Source organism: Microcaecilia unicolor, chromosome 2 (genome assembly GCF_901765095.1).
Source record: "Microcaecilia unicolor chromosome 2, aMicUni1.1, whole genome shotgun sequence".
Lineage (NCBI taxonomy): Eukaryota > Metazoa > Chordata > Amphibia > Gymnophiona > Siphonopidae > Microcaecilia > Microcaecilia unicolor.
This window is the reverse complement of record NC_044032.1, coordinates 557,100,755-557,115,583: the sequence shown is the minus strand read 5'-3', so window position 1 is coordinate 557,115,583 and position 14,829 is coordinate 557,100,755. Positions and strand designations below refer to the sequence as shown.

At 42.7% G+C, this 14,829-nt stretch overlaps 1 protein-coding gene across 1 annotated transcript in view; it reads left to right on the top strand.

Annotated features, from left to right (window-relative positions):
- PDCL2 (phosducin like 2) overlaps window positions 1-14,829 on the top strand; it is a 62,014-nt gene that overhangs the window by 2,166 nt on the left and 45,019 nt on the right. The gene's annotated exons all lie outside the window — the stretch shown is intronic.

Genomic DNA, 14,829 nt, shown 5'->3' with positions numbered 1-14,829 from the left:
CTAGCGCGCCTTTGTAAAAGACCCCCTTTGTCTATTCTACCTTCTTTGTGAGGTTTGTGGTCCTTCTCTTTATCCTTTTTTTTTTGGTTCTGGATTGTCTTCCATGTTCTCTCTATTCCCTTAGATATAACAAAAGAGAGGGAACGAAGTACAAACTAAAGTCCAAACAAAAAAAACAGCACCACGGGCCTTTAAAAATGGAACACAGTTTTTTAATGAATGAGCCTTGACAAAAAGACCCGACACGGGCCGTGTTTCGGTGACTAGCACCTGCGTCAGGGGTCTACATAGAATACAAAACATAGAAATAATATATTTTTAAAATTTTTTTTAACATATAATGAATAAAACCAAAGATTAATATTTAGACTCATCAAGCATACATATAAACACTAAAAGCATTTAATATTTTAACATTACATTTAATATTTTAACATTCTCATATATTATTATATAGTAATTTGAAAATAAATGGATAATTAACTAGTCACCGAAACACGGCCCGTGTCGGGTCTTTTTGTCAAGGCTCATTCATTAAAGAACTGTGTTCCATTTTTAAAGGCCCGTGATGCTGTTTTTCTCTCTATTCCCTTAAACATAAAAAGCCCAAAAGAATAAAAGAGATCTGACGTCATCCCTCCCTCCCAAAAATGTTTTTACACCATGGCAATTATCTTCTCTTCTTAGTTGAAGACAACCCTTATTTAGGAAGTACAGACTGTGTGATAGTTGAACTATTTGTCTTTAGAGAAAGAGGAGTTGCATTCTTCTAATAGGCAATATTTGACATCCACCAATAATATGTGCCCTTTGGGAGTTGTTTCTTCCCATTCTAAACTTAGCAAAATGAGAAAAAGCAGCTTTTGAAGTTACTGCAGCATAGAAAACCCAGCACACTATCACTGAAGACTTCTAGGGTATGTTTACTAAAGTATGTTAATCAATTAGGGGAGAATTCTACATGTGAGCATCTCCATTTAGGTACCCAGATTCTGTTATAGAATACTAGTGTAACCTGGTGTTGGCATGCCTAAAATTTACTCACCCACAGTTACATCAGCCATAGACCTGTCATAACTGTGTGCATAACTGTAAATGCAGAAGGGATGCATGCAACTTACAGTATTCTGTAAGTTACATACATATGTGGGAGCCCCACCCATGTATACAACCCCTTGCATTTACACGCTATATAATTTACAGGCACTGTTATAGCACTTAGGCACCCTGCTGGCACTTTCACAAGTAAATATACACTTAGGCACACAAGTGATAGTTAGTATTCTATATATTTATGCTTGCAAGGGGAGTGATAATGTGTGTGCATAGTTTATCAAATTGCTCTCTATATATTTATGCTTGCAAGGGGAGTGATAATGTGTGTGCATAGTTTATCAAATTGCTCTCTTACTGCAAGATTTAATGGCTGCTGTGCAGCAAAAACTACAGCATGTTAAAATTCCTGTATTAAAGAGGTAATTCTATAACAATGTGCCTTTATATAGGTACCTATTGTCCTTTATAGAATGCTTAGGGGTGAGCACTTATACTGTAAACCCCCAGGGGTCTTTCACGTGTGCTGAGGCCCTCTAGTGGTTCTTATCCTGACTCACATACTCTCCGCCAGCCTCACTTGCACTTGGCTTCTTGAGAAGAATTCAGACAGTTCTCATTTACAGCAGCCTATAATCCCAGCCTCAATATTTAGACTCCCCTTTCAACTCAGGGTGACTGGTCCTTCATTCCCCCCAATTCTGGAAATTCTTCCCACTGCATCATCTGGTAACTGGTCACCCTTTTGGTACTCCGGCCGAGTCCCTGGGACACCCTCCTTAAGAATATAAGCAGGGTTTCTCTGCTTCCAGAAATATGCAAATTAGTCAAGTAAATGCAAATACAATTTATTAGTACTTGGCGCCAGTCTTGTGGGGAACAACTTCTTTCCAGCTTATTATTCAATTGGTTTCTTCTCTACTGAGCCCACTCTCTTGGGGAACCTGGGTCTCAGTGTAAAACAGCCACCTCCCCTGGATAGGACTTTCTTTACTCTCTCTAACTCTACAGTCCTATTCTCCACCCCACAGCTGTTAGTCCATTTCAAATAATCCCCAGTGTCATTAATAACATGTTCACAGTCAGGTAAGTACCTTCTGGGTTTTTGAGGGTACCTTCTCTCTCAGCAGCTTCCAATTCTTCTCCAGCAGGTCTCTTCCTTCACTTTCTCATTCTGACTTCATTCATTCTAGGTCCCCATCTCCTCTCCCTCTCTTGTCTTGGAGGACGCTCTTTATAGGGTGGCCAATAATCCACACCACCTCTTTAGGCTTCTCCCCCTGGTTCCAGAAAGGTCCAGGCCCATAACTCTCTTCACCTGTCTGTCCCCAACTCTGACCACTCCCCTAGTGGCCCCTTTCGGAAAAACAGGTTCTGTATCCAGAGCACCCCCTAGCTGTCCCTCCAGGTCATTATGGGGACGTACCTCTCTTGGCTCCCTCTAGTGACCAGAGTGGGCATTTCCCGACTTTCTGTAGGAGAGCACCCTCTGGCGGCCTCCTCAGGGTAGGACAGTCCTGTGTTTATCACAATACCAACCTCAGAGCTGGCATAAGTGTATATATATCTAAGTGTTAGTGATATGCACGTAGCATTTGTTCTTCAAGGACAAGCAGGATACTAATATCCTCATATGTGGGTGATGTCATCCGATGGAGCCCCAAACAGGAATAGCTCTCTAGCTTTAGATTAACTTTTGAAAGCATTCAGTGCGTATGTGCACATGCCTTACTGCCTGCCATTATAGAAATATAAAAAAAATAAAGAAAGACAGATAAAGACCATATGGCCCATCCAGTCTGCCCAGCCATACCATCTATTATCCCTTCCACTTTCTTAGAGATCCTATGTAATTTTTGCAAGCTTTCATGAAGTCTTTATCTCCACCACCTCCACCATTCCACGAACTTGCCATCCTTTCAACGAAGACGTATTTCCTCAAGTTACTCATAAGTCTGTCCCCATTCATCTTCATCCTATGTCCCCTCATCCTAGAGCTTCCGTTCAATTAAAAGAGACTTGTGCAGACCTAGATAGTCACAATTTTTCCACGAAGCATAACAGTCTGGTGCTACCGCATCTGTTTGATAATGTGAAGAATTTTCTGCCACTATTTCATGTAAGTCCTGTTCCTTTTGTGCCAGGTTTCTTTTTCTCCGAGCGGTGGCATTATTATTATTATTATTTATTGCATTTGTATCCCACATTATCCCACCTCTTTGCAGGTTCAATGTGGCTTACAATGTATCATGGATAGTGGAAATATCATGGATAGCTACAGGGGGCCCAGACCACCCCCCCCCCCCCCCATTTCTGTCTCAAGCCTCCCCGACAATAGTGGCCAGCCAGGCTGTCGGCTGACCATTAAAACCAGCACCACAAAAGCCGTTTTTTTTTTTTTTTGCTCCCTGTCCCCGCAATGAGGCAGCTGAGCTCTCCCTCCCTTCCTTCGGTTCCAGTTGGCTACATCTCTCCTCCCTCTTCCCACAGTTTTCTCAATCAGCAGTGAGCCGCAGCGCGGGCAGCACTGAAGACAACTGCTTCCAGCTGCCCCGGTCCGTTCACTGCTTCATCCCACCACCTCTGGATTTCAAGACCGTTTCTCTAACCAGTAGGCCACTCTGCCACTCCTCCACTCCTATAAATCTATTAATACACTCTCATCTAATAGGCATGCATCTTCCTAAAAATATTGCCTCTAATCCCATTATTAGCACCACTCATAAATTAATATCCTCTTTTGATAAACAATTATGCATACCTTGGTCTACTACCATACGCATGCCTATATGGAATAATTCCAAATTTATAATTAATAAAAAACAGATCTCCTGGTCACAAATTACCTCCAGCAAAAGCACCAGGTCCAGATGGTCTGCCAGTGGAATTTTATAAATCATTTTCTACTTCCATCTCAACTTATTTGATGTCTTATTATGAAACCTTATTAGACTCATCATCTCCAGGGCATTTTCTGGACGCAAATATCATAGTACTACCAAAACGTAATAGAGACTGTACCCTTGTACAAAATTACAGGCCAATTTCATTACTAAATGCTGACTATAAAATTTATACAAAATTGTTATGTTGCAGAATAGAGACCACTATTCAATCGCTTATACATAGAGATCAAGCTGGATTTGTAAAACTCAGATATGGTGCTGATAACACTAGATTACTATCCAGCTTATTTTCGAAAGAGAAAAACGCCTATAGTGCGACCTAAATCGGGAGATAGACGTTTGTCTCGCAAAGGCGCCCAAATCGGTATAATCAAAAGCCGATTTTGGGCGTTTCCAACTGCACTCCATCGCGGAAACGAATAAAGTTGACGGGGGCGTGGTGGAGGCGGAACTGGGGCGTGGTTATCAGCCGAGGAGAGATGGGCGTCTTTAGCTGATAATCGGGGGGGAAAAAAAAGCGTTTTTACCGTGATTTTGGGTCACTTTTTTTAGACCCTTTTTTTTCATGAACAAGTCCCAAAAAAGTGCCCCAACTGCCCAGATGACCACAGGAGGGAATCGGGGATGACCTCCCCGGACTCCCCCAGTGGTCACTAACCCCCTCCCACCAAAAAAAAAACCCACTTGAAAAACTTTTTTCCCAGCCTGTATGCCAGCCTCAATGCCGTACCCACCTCCATGACAGCAGAATGTGTTCGATCCTGTCACAGCCTTTCCCTGGGTCAGATGTGGCTCTCGGGTGCAGTACAGGGTCACATCAGCATTGCATTGTGGTGGGTGTAAGGTATTTGGCTCCGTGATTTCATTAGTTTGTGTTACAGTCTCACAATGTTGGTAGTTGGTAGGCTCTTCTCCCATGGTGCTTTTCCCCCTGCCTACTAGCTCAGAGTGTGTCCTGTTGTGTTTCCTGTTGTAGTCCATGCAGTAGTGGCCATTTTTGTAAGCCAGTTTTAGTTCCCTTTCCTGTGTTAGCCACGTTAGAGAACTTAGTTCTTCCCTTGAATGTGGCTGAATGAGGGCATTGTACAGCATTCTGCCAGTTCTGACCTATTGCTCGTCTCAGTACCAGGGAGACTCGTTGCCAGTGGGGCACAACCTCTGATCTGCAGTTAACTGGGAGTAAAGGTGGTTATTCCAATAAAGGACGTTTTCGTAGAGATTAGTCTTCAGGTGTCAACTGGTGTGCCAAGGTTATATAGCAGCAACCAGTCCTAGAGGCCTGCGTGTATGCAGGTCCTGGAGCACTTTTAGTGGGTACCGCAGTGCACTTCAGCCAGGTGGCCCCAGGCCCATCCCCCCCACCTGTAACACTTGTGCTGGTAAATGGGAGGCCTCCAAAACCCACTGTACCCACATGTAGGTGCCCTCTTCACCCCTAAGAGCTATGGTAGTGTTGTACATTTGTGGGTTTTGGGGGAGGGGGGTTGGGTGTTCAGCACCCTTGGTAAGGGAGCTATGCATGTGGGAGCTTTTTCTGAAGTCCACCGCACTGATGTAGGGTGCCCAGTTGGTGTCCTGGCATATCAGGGGGGCGAGTGTACTACGAATCGTGGCCCCTCCCATGACCAAATGGCTCGGATTAGGACGTTTTTTGAGCTGGGCGTTTTTAGTTTCCATTATCGCTAAAAAAAAACAAACGCCCAGCTCAAAAACGTCCATTTTTTTTGAAAATACGGTTCGGTTCGGCCCGCCCCTTCACGGACCCGTTCTCGGAGATAAACGCCCATGGAGATAGGCGTTTCCGTTCGATTATGCCCCTCCACGTCATCTCATCTCATCCACTTCACCTGGTCTAAAGACTGTCCTATATTATCTGCCTCCTTGGATGCTGGAAAAACTTTTGACCGGGTGGAGTGGAAATATTTGTTTTCTGTACTTAGACAATTTGGTTTCTCCGAATTTTTCATACATAAGTTACATTTATTATGCTCATTCCCGTCTGCTCGAATTGCAGCCAATGGTGAACTCTCCGCTCCATTTATATTACATAGAGGTACCAGGCAAGGCTGTCCTATTTCTCCTATATTGTTCAATCTGGCTCTTGAACCCCTTCTGGTGGCTATTTACAATTCAAAAGATATTACTGCAGTTGTTATGGGTAAAGAAGAGTTTAAGCTTTAAGCATATGCAGATGATATCATGTTATATCTCACTAAACCATGGGCATCTATGAAGGCACTTATTCAGCTAATTTCTCAATTTTCAGTGTTATCTGGCTACAAAATCAACTGGGATAAAACTGAGTTAATGCCTTTAAATGATGCCTGAATTCCTTTCACTATATCTGGTTATCCCCTCAAATGGGTAGTCTCCTCTATTAAATATTTGGGTGTTTTTTTTTTATAGGGACCTCCATACCACTATCAAAATCAACTCTGATAAAATTATTGCAAAAGTTGAAAATTCCCTCTCATCTTGGTCTCCACTTAACATGGTGGGGCAGGCTTGACACTATCAAAATGATGATAGTACCTAAAATTACATATATCCTGAGCATGATTCTTCTCTTTTTCCCTAGTTCTTTCTATAAGAAGCTGGAAAAATCACTCTCTAACTTTTTATGGAATCTTAAGTCTCCTAGAATCTCCTTAGGCAAGTTGAAATTACCTAAGTTGGAAGGTGGGGTAAGATTTCCTGATCTCCTAACATACCATAAAGCTTTCATTATTTGTCAGGGCTTAGAATGGATTACTCCTTTCAACATGACTTCTCTACCTAGATGGCAAATCTTTGAACAATCTATTATTTTATTTATTTGGATTTTGCTCACACCTTTTTCAGTAGTAGCTCAAGGTGAGTTACATTCAGGTATGCTGGATATTTCTGTGTACCAGGAGGGCTCACAATCTAAGTTTGTACCTGAGGCAATGGAGGGTTAAGTAACTTGCTCAAGATCACAAGGAGCAGCAGTAGGATTTGAACCGGCCACCTCTGGATTTCAAGACTGTTGCTCTAACCACTAGGTCACTCCGCCACTCCTATAAATCCATTAATACACTCTCATCTAATAGGCATGCATCTTCTTAAAAATATTGCCTCTAATCTCATTATTAGCACCACTCATAAATTAATATCCTCTTTTGATAAACAATTATGCATACCTTGGTCTGCTACCATACGCATGCCTATATGGAATAATTCCAAATTTATAATTAATAAAAAAAAGATCTCCTGGTCACAATGGCAACATATAGGTGTATGGGATCTCAGTAATTTCATTGATTTAAATAATCATACCTGGAAACCATTCTCTACTATGAAAGCTGAATTTTCCTTATTAGATTCTCAATTCTATCAATGGTTACAACTTAGTTCAATGCTAAAAAAAAACAACTTACAAGTTCAAAAAATACCTCATACACCTGAGCTCATTGATATATCCAGGCAATTTCAATCCACTAGACATGTTGCATCTCATTTATATAAATTTATTCTAAATAAATCTCCTATTAAATGTATAGGTCTATGTAAATGCTGGGAAGAGGATATCCAACAACCTATTACAGATAAAGAGTGGGAACAAGTATGGAGCTCACTGTTTAAATGTTCTAAATCCTCATCGACAATACAATCTCTTTATTTCTTTACACATAGGTCTTTATGGACACCTCTCAAGTCACACATGATTGATCCTTCTGTCTCTAAATTTTGTTGGTCCTGTCAATCTCAACAAGGCACTATTAAACATATTATATTTGATTGTATATGTATTCAAAACTTTTGGAAGACCATTTGGTCCGTATTAGTAGATATATTCCATCTTTCTGGTCCAATATTATATAAACTAGTAAAAAAGGCCCGTTTCTGAAAGAAATGAAACGGGCGCTAGCAAGGTTGGCCTCTAATGGCAATTATGTTTTTAAGGGAACTGTTAGGAGAGAGTATGTGTGAGAGAGAGTGAGTGAGTATGTGTGAGAGAGTGAATGAGTATGTGTGAGAGAGAAAGAGTGTGTGTCAGAGAGAGAGTGTGTGATTGAGAGACAGAATGTGTGTGTCTGTCTGTGTGAGTGAGAGAGTGTAGTGTGTGTCCCATGTGCACCAGTTATGCTCTCTCCCCTGCATTCATCCATATGCAGCAAACGTCCTCTTTGCCCTGCCCCTTCATCCATCCATGTGCAGCATCTCTGCCCTGCCCCCTCCATCCATCGTGGTGCAGCAATTCTCCTCTGTCCCTTGCCCTCCCCCCCTACATATGCATCAACTCTGCATTCTCCCCGGCCTCTCCTCCATCCACCCATATCCAGGGCCCCCCTCCCTCCATCTCTCTCCCCTCTGAGTTCCAGGCCAACTCCCTACCTCTCTCTCTGTCTGCCCTCCGAGTTCCAGGACCTCCTCCCCCTCCCCTTTGAGTTCCATGCCCCCATTCTCGTTCGAGTTGCACACCCCCGCGCCTCCCTCCCTCCCTCCCCTTCAAGTTCCAGGACCCCCTCCCCTTTGACTTGCAGGATGCCCCCTCCCTCCCTCTGAGGTCCATGCCCCCCCCTCCGACTTCCATGCCCCCGCATCTCCCTCCCTCTCTCCCTCTGCCCTCCAAGCACCATCTGTCCTCCGGCAGCCCCTCACCTTCACTGTGGACGCCGCACCCCAAGGTAAGAATTTTTAAAATACAGCCAGCACTTAGGAAGGCGAGGGGCTGCCGGAGGACAGGTCGTGCTTGGAGGGCAGAGAGAGAAAGGGAGGGAGGCGCGGGGGCTGGCAACTATACAGAGTTCCCTCGAGGGCGGGGCAATTACGAACCCTACGAACACTACACGGCTTCATTGCCACGCTGCCACGGAGTCAGCTTCAGAACGTTGGAGGTGCGAATTATTAGATATGTGATGATACTTAAAGATCAATGTTTTGGAACCACTTTAAAGATCAATGAATGTGCACTTGTTAATACCATGATGACTTTAGCTTTGAGGGTAATCTCACATTGGAAAGTTCTGCAACAAGTTACTTGTCAAGAATGGTGGAATTTGTTATTTCAAACTTATAAATATGAAACATATTTTGCCAAAAAATCACTTTGTTTTGCCTGGTATAAAGAAACGTGGTCTCCTTTGTTATCTTATTTTAAAGATGTAAAATGAGAAGTGTCCTTATATGTACATATTCCCTTGTACTACATGCATGAATCACACTTTGTTACATATCCTCCTTTTTTTCCTCTCTCTCTTTTTCTCTTTCTTTCTGTACTTTCAATGTTAAATCAAATTATATATTGTATTGCGATTGTTGACACTAATGTTTTTCTTGTAACAAAAATCAATAAAAATACTAGTCCTTAGAAAAAAAAAGATAACAGTTCCACTGTTTTTTGCATGGCACTGACATCAGGCTTACTGGTCTGTAATTTCCCAGATCACTCCTAGTCAGATTTTTAGTTGTTCTCTGTCCAGAAGAGGACCTATGAGAGAACTTCAAGAGCAGGCCAGAACTTCACTGGTAAGTTATGTGCTGGGAAATTGCTTTTAAACTTGGGGAAAGGTAGACTTAAAGCTTATTTAGCAAAGGCAGTTTAAGGAATAGAGTTTTTTTTTTTGGTTTGTCTGTTTATTTAGCATTTAAAGTCTCTATTACGGTTTCATAGGCTAGCAGTCAAGGGGCTATTCTAGAGTTCACCATAACATCAGTGTACAGCAGAGCAGTGTAGAGCAGACAGGAAACCTCAGTTTAGAGTTTAATTCCCTCCCACCCACTCACCCCTGGCTTGATTTCTGATTTATAGACCCTTGAACCAATTAGAAGGCTAGAAAGTTAATTATGACATCTCTATCAGATGGTAATTAACTCTTAGAAATAGTCTACTTAGGTCTATAGAGGGGAGCCTACAAATAACAATACAAATAATAAAAAAAACCTAAATAGTAGCATAGCCTAGAATATAACTAACAACTGTAGGGGACTTCAGTCTCTACAAATTCTTACTCTATTAGCAACTTAATTAAGAAATTATCAATAATAAGATACAGACAGCAATTCAGCAGCAAGATAGGGGCCATCTAGCCTTTTGAACTGAGTGTCACATGTTTGATTATCTCCCAGTTGGTGAGAGGTCATATGAATGTACTTGGTGCAAAGAACTCCTAGCACTCAGAGAACAGGTCCGATCCTTGAAGGCTAGAGTAGCAGACATGGATGTAATCTACTTGGATTTCAGCAAAGCCTTGCATACAGTTCCTCACAGGAGACTCATGAATAATCTGAGCAGGCTGAATTTGGAAACTGGTTTACTGACAGGCGACAGAGGGTGGTGGTAAATGGAATCCACTTGGAGGGAAGGAAGATGAGTAGTGGAGTGCCTCCAGGATAGGTACTGGGATTGATTCTATTTAATATATTTGTGAATGACATTGCCAAAGAGAGAAAAGGAAAAGTTTGTTTTTTTGTGGATGACACAAAGATCTCTTACAGAGTGGACACTCCAGAGGAAGTAGAAAACATGAGGAGATTTCCAAAAATTAAAAGAATAGTCTTAGGTTTGGCAGTTAAAATTTAATGCAAAGACGTTCATAGTGATGCACTTGGGGTGCAGAAATCCAAAGGAGATGTACAAAATAGGAGGTGAGAGTTTGATAAGCACATTCAGGAGAGCGCCCTTGGGGTGATATTGTTTCACTACCTTGAGATCCTCAGACACTGTGACAAGGTGGTGGCCACAGCCAGATGGATGCTAGGCTGCATAGAGAGAGGTATACCCAGCAGAAGAAAGGAGGTGTTGATGCCCTCTACAAGTTGTTGGTGAGGCTCTACTTGGAATATTGTTTTCAGTTTTGGAGGCTGTATCTTGCTAAAGATGTAAAAAGATTGAATTAGTTCAGAGAGAAGTGATGAAAGTGGTATGCAGTTTGGGTCACAAGACACATGAGAAGAGACTTGATGACCTGAATATATATATATATATATATATATATATATATATATATATATATATATATATATATATTTCTCCTAGAGGAAGGAAAGGATAGGGGTGATATGAATGTTTAAATATTTGAAAGGTATTAATATACAAACAAACCTTTTCCAGAGACAGGAAAGCAGTAGAACTAGAAGACATGAATTGAGATTGCAGGGGTGTCGGCGAAAGTAACATCAAGAAGTACTTTTCACAGAAAGGATGGCGAATGCCTGGAATGCCCTTCTGCAGGAGGTGGTAGAGATGAAAATGATAACAGAATTCAAATGTGCATGCGATAAACACAAAGGATTTCTATATGGAAAGGGAATAGAAGCAAAAAAAACCTAAGTGGTGCTTAGACAGTAACTCCAGTAATTTGGAAATAAGGCCAGATTTATATGGTCTGGGCCCTGAATATGGCTAGAACCCTTATCCACACTCTTATCACCTTTCGCTTAGACTACTGCAACTTGCTTCTCACAGGTCTGCCACTAAGCCATATCTCTTCCCTTCAATCTGTTCAAAATTCTGCTGCACAACTTATATTCCGCCAGTGTCACTATGCCCATATTAGCCTTCTGCTCAAGTCACTTCATTGGCTTCCTATCTGTTTCCGCATACAGTTCAAACTCCTCTTACTGATTTATAAGTGCACTCACTCTGCAACTCCTCAGTACCTCTCCATTCTTATTTCTCCCTACACTCCTCCCTGGGAACTCTGTTCTTTGGGTTAATCTCTCTTATCTGTACCCTTCTCCTCCACTGCCAACTCTAGACTCCGTTCCTTTTATCTTGCTGCGCCATATAGTAAATGACGGCAAATAAAGACCTGTACGGTCCATCTAGTCTGCCCAACAAGATAACACATTTACCTGGTATGTGATACTTTATATGTATACCCGAGTTTGATTTGTCCTTGCCTTTCTCAAGGCACAGACCATAGAAGTCTGCCCAGCACTGTTCTCATACTAAGTTCTGAAGCTAAAGTTGAAGCCCCTTAAAATGTACACTCCACCTCATCCCTATCTATTCAGTATACCTAGAATAGACTTCCTGAGCCAGTACACCAAGCTCCATCTCTGGCCGTCTTCAAATCTAGGCTAAAAGCCCACCTTTTTGATGTTGCTTTTAACTGCTTTTAACTCCTAAACCCTATTCACTTGTTCAGTACCCATGTCTGTTTTATCTTTCCCACCTTAGTATTTCCCTTATCCCTTATTTGTCCAGTTTGTCTGCCCTGATTAGATTGGGGACTGTCTCTTCATGTTCAAGTGTACAGCGCTGCGTCTGTCTAGTAGTGCTATAAAAATGATAAGTAGTAGTAGGGCCTGATCACAGTGCCAGTCGTGTGAGGCAGGCAGAGATTCAAGATGTCTCCAGGGGAGTACCTTTATGAGTCTGAGGAGGCATCAGAGATTCTCTTGGAGGAGGGGCCCTTGGTCTACCCTCTTACCCTTCCCCTCCACATTAAAGGAGAATTTGCTTCTAGAGGAGCTCTCTTTATTTAGCTTTGCCGTGGAGAGTGCTGAGTGTGTCCCAATTCATTTGGAAACAGGATAAGCCCAGGACTGAGACATTGGACATCCTTCAGTTTGTCTCTCTAACAAAGGAAACTGTGAGAATTTCTATGTATAGAATCCTTAAGCTCATGCAGATGAAGCAGTGGCAGATCCCCCTTTCTGTACAACAAGTCAATAAGAAGATTGACTATTTATATTAGTCCAGAAAGCTCAGAGATTCGAGAAGCTTCAGCTTCCTCACCATTCGGTGGTAAAATCTACTCTCAAAACAGCCAAGAGCTTCAAGATTTTCTCCTCAATGTTCCTAGGGAGGGAAGCTTACATTTTGGAAGTTTTTTGGGAAGAAATATTAACGGAACACTATACTTGCTTCCCGCATAGCTTCGTACCAGCTTTTAATGAGCATGTACTTTTGGAACATTGTGTGCAGTGTGGCAGAGTTCACAGGCACTATCCCTCAGCAGAAGGCTGAGAAGCTCTATCAGCTACTAGTCAAAGAGTGTGAGTACAGGAAGTATAAGGTCTGAGTAACCTGTGATGCTTTTGATGTGGCATCCAGAGCCTCTTCCATGGGTACTTGGCTGCATGCCTCAGACCTGGAACCAGCAATTCAGAAGCTGGCAGAGCTTCCATGCCAGGAGACAGTCTTCTTGGTAACAAGGTGGAAATGGTCACGGATCTCATCAAGAAATGTTCTGAAATCATCAAGTCACTATCCTGGCCTGATCGTAGCTCAGCCTCCACATCCAGGAGGTATTTTGACAGAGGGCAATGGAAAACTTACTACTCTGAGGCATAGGTTCCCTCCCCCCCTCTTGGCCCTCCCGGAATAACTAGGGATCTTGTTCCCATTCATGGCAGCAGAGAGCCAAGAAGTCCCAGCTGGTTCCCCAGTAAAAGCAAGGGATGAACTTCTGACTGGCTCTAAGACATCATAGCTGCAATACCCATAGTCATCCCAAATTACTTTCTGGTAGGAGGGAGGATGAATGTTTTCCAAGAAAGGTGGCCCCTTTTAACCTCAGAGTGGTGAGTTTTCTGAATAGTCCAGATGGGTTACACGCTTCAATTGGATAGGATCCCTCCAAATTGCCATCCGAGAGTGTCAATATTAAGCTCTCAGCACCAGGAAAGGTCAATGTAGTTGAGCTCATCTCACTAGAGGAAAAAGGGAAGGAATTTTATTTCAAATATTTCTTGGTCACCAAGAAGACACTAGGATTTTGTCTGATCCTAGATCTAAGGGCTCTGAACAAATATCTCTCCAAACAAAAGTTTGGGTTGGTTTTCCTGGGGCATCCTGTTCTCCATGATTTAGGAAAGATTGGATATGCTGTATGGACTTAAAGAATGAATATATATCTACATACAGATACATTTTAGTCACAGGAAGTATCTGAAATTCGGAGTAGGGAAACATCACTACCAGTACTTGCGTTCTGCCATTTGGGCTCTTGTTAGCACCCAGAATCTTTGCAAAATGATTTAGTAGTTGCAGGTTTCTTTACAGACTGGGGTGCATGTGTTTCCCTATCTAGACAATTGGCTGGTCAAGAGCATATTAGAGGAAGGTGCACAAGAATCAATGCACAGAACCATTCAGAAGTTAGGAAATGTATTACAAACCCTAGTAGCTCCAAAGTCTCAACTCAGCCCATTCCAGCAATTGGAGTTCATTGGAGCCCTGCTAGGCATGGCTTGAACCAGTGCCTTCCTACCAACTAAACAAATATAGGCTCTGTGGTTCGGGAGGCTCACCAGAGTCAGCAGGTATAAGCTCAACAGATGTTGGTATTGCTAGCCAACATGGCCCCCAGCATCCATCTTACTCCCATGACGTGCCTCAATTTGTGGACAGTTCAATGGACCCTGTCTTCCCAGTGGATTCAAGCCACAGTGAATTTTTAGGATGTCATCACCATCACACCTTCTCTGGAGGAATCCCTACCTTGGTGGCTAATTTGCAGCAATTTGGACAAGGGACCTCCATTCCAAATTCCTCAGCACTACAAAACACTAAAGATGCATCCAACCTGGAGTTGAGAACTTATGTAGTTGGACTCCACACTCAGGGTCAGTGGTCTACCCAGAGTCTAACCTGTTCCCTCCAACTGCTCGCCCTAACTGAAACCTGGCTCACCCCTGACGACTCTGCCTCAGTCGCGGCCCTGTGCCATGGAGGTTATCTTTTCTCCACACTCCCGCCCAGTTGGCCGCGGAGGAGGAGTCTCACTGCTTCTCATCCTTTGAAGTTCACTCCATCCATCTATTCTACCCACTGCCACTCAGAGTTGCAGTCATTTACCGCCCCCCCCCCCCCATAAGTCCCTCCCTTCCTTCCTTACCGACTTCGATGCCTGGCTCTCTGTTTTTCTTGAACCCTCATCTCCGTCCCTCATTTTGG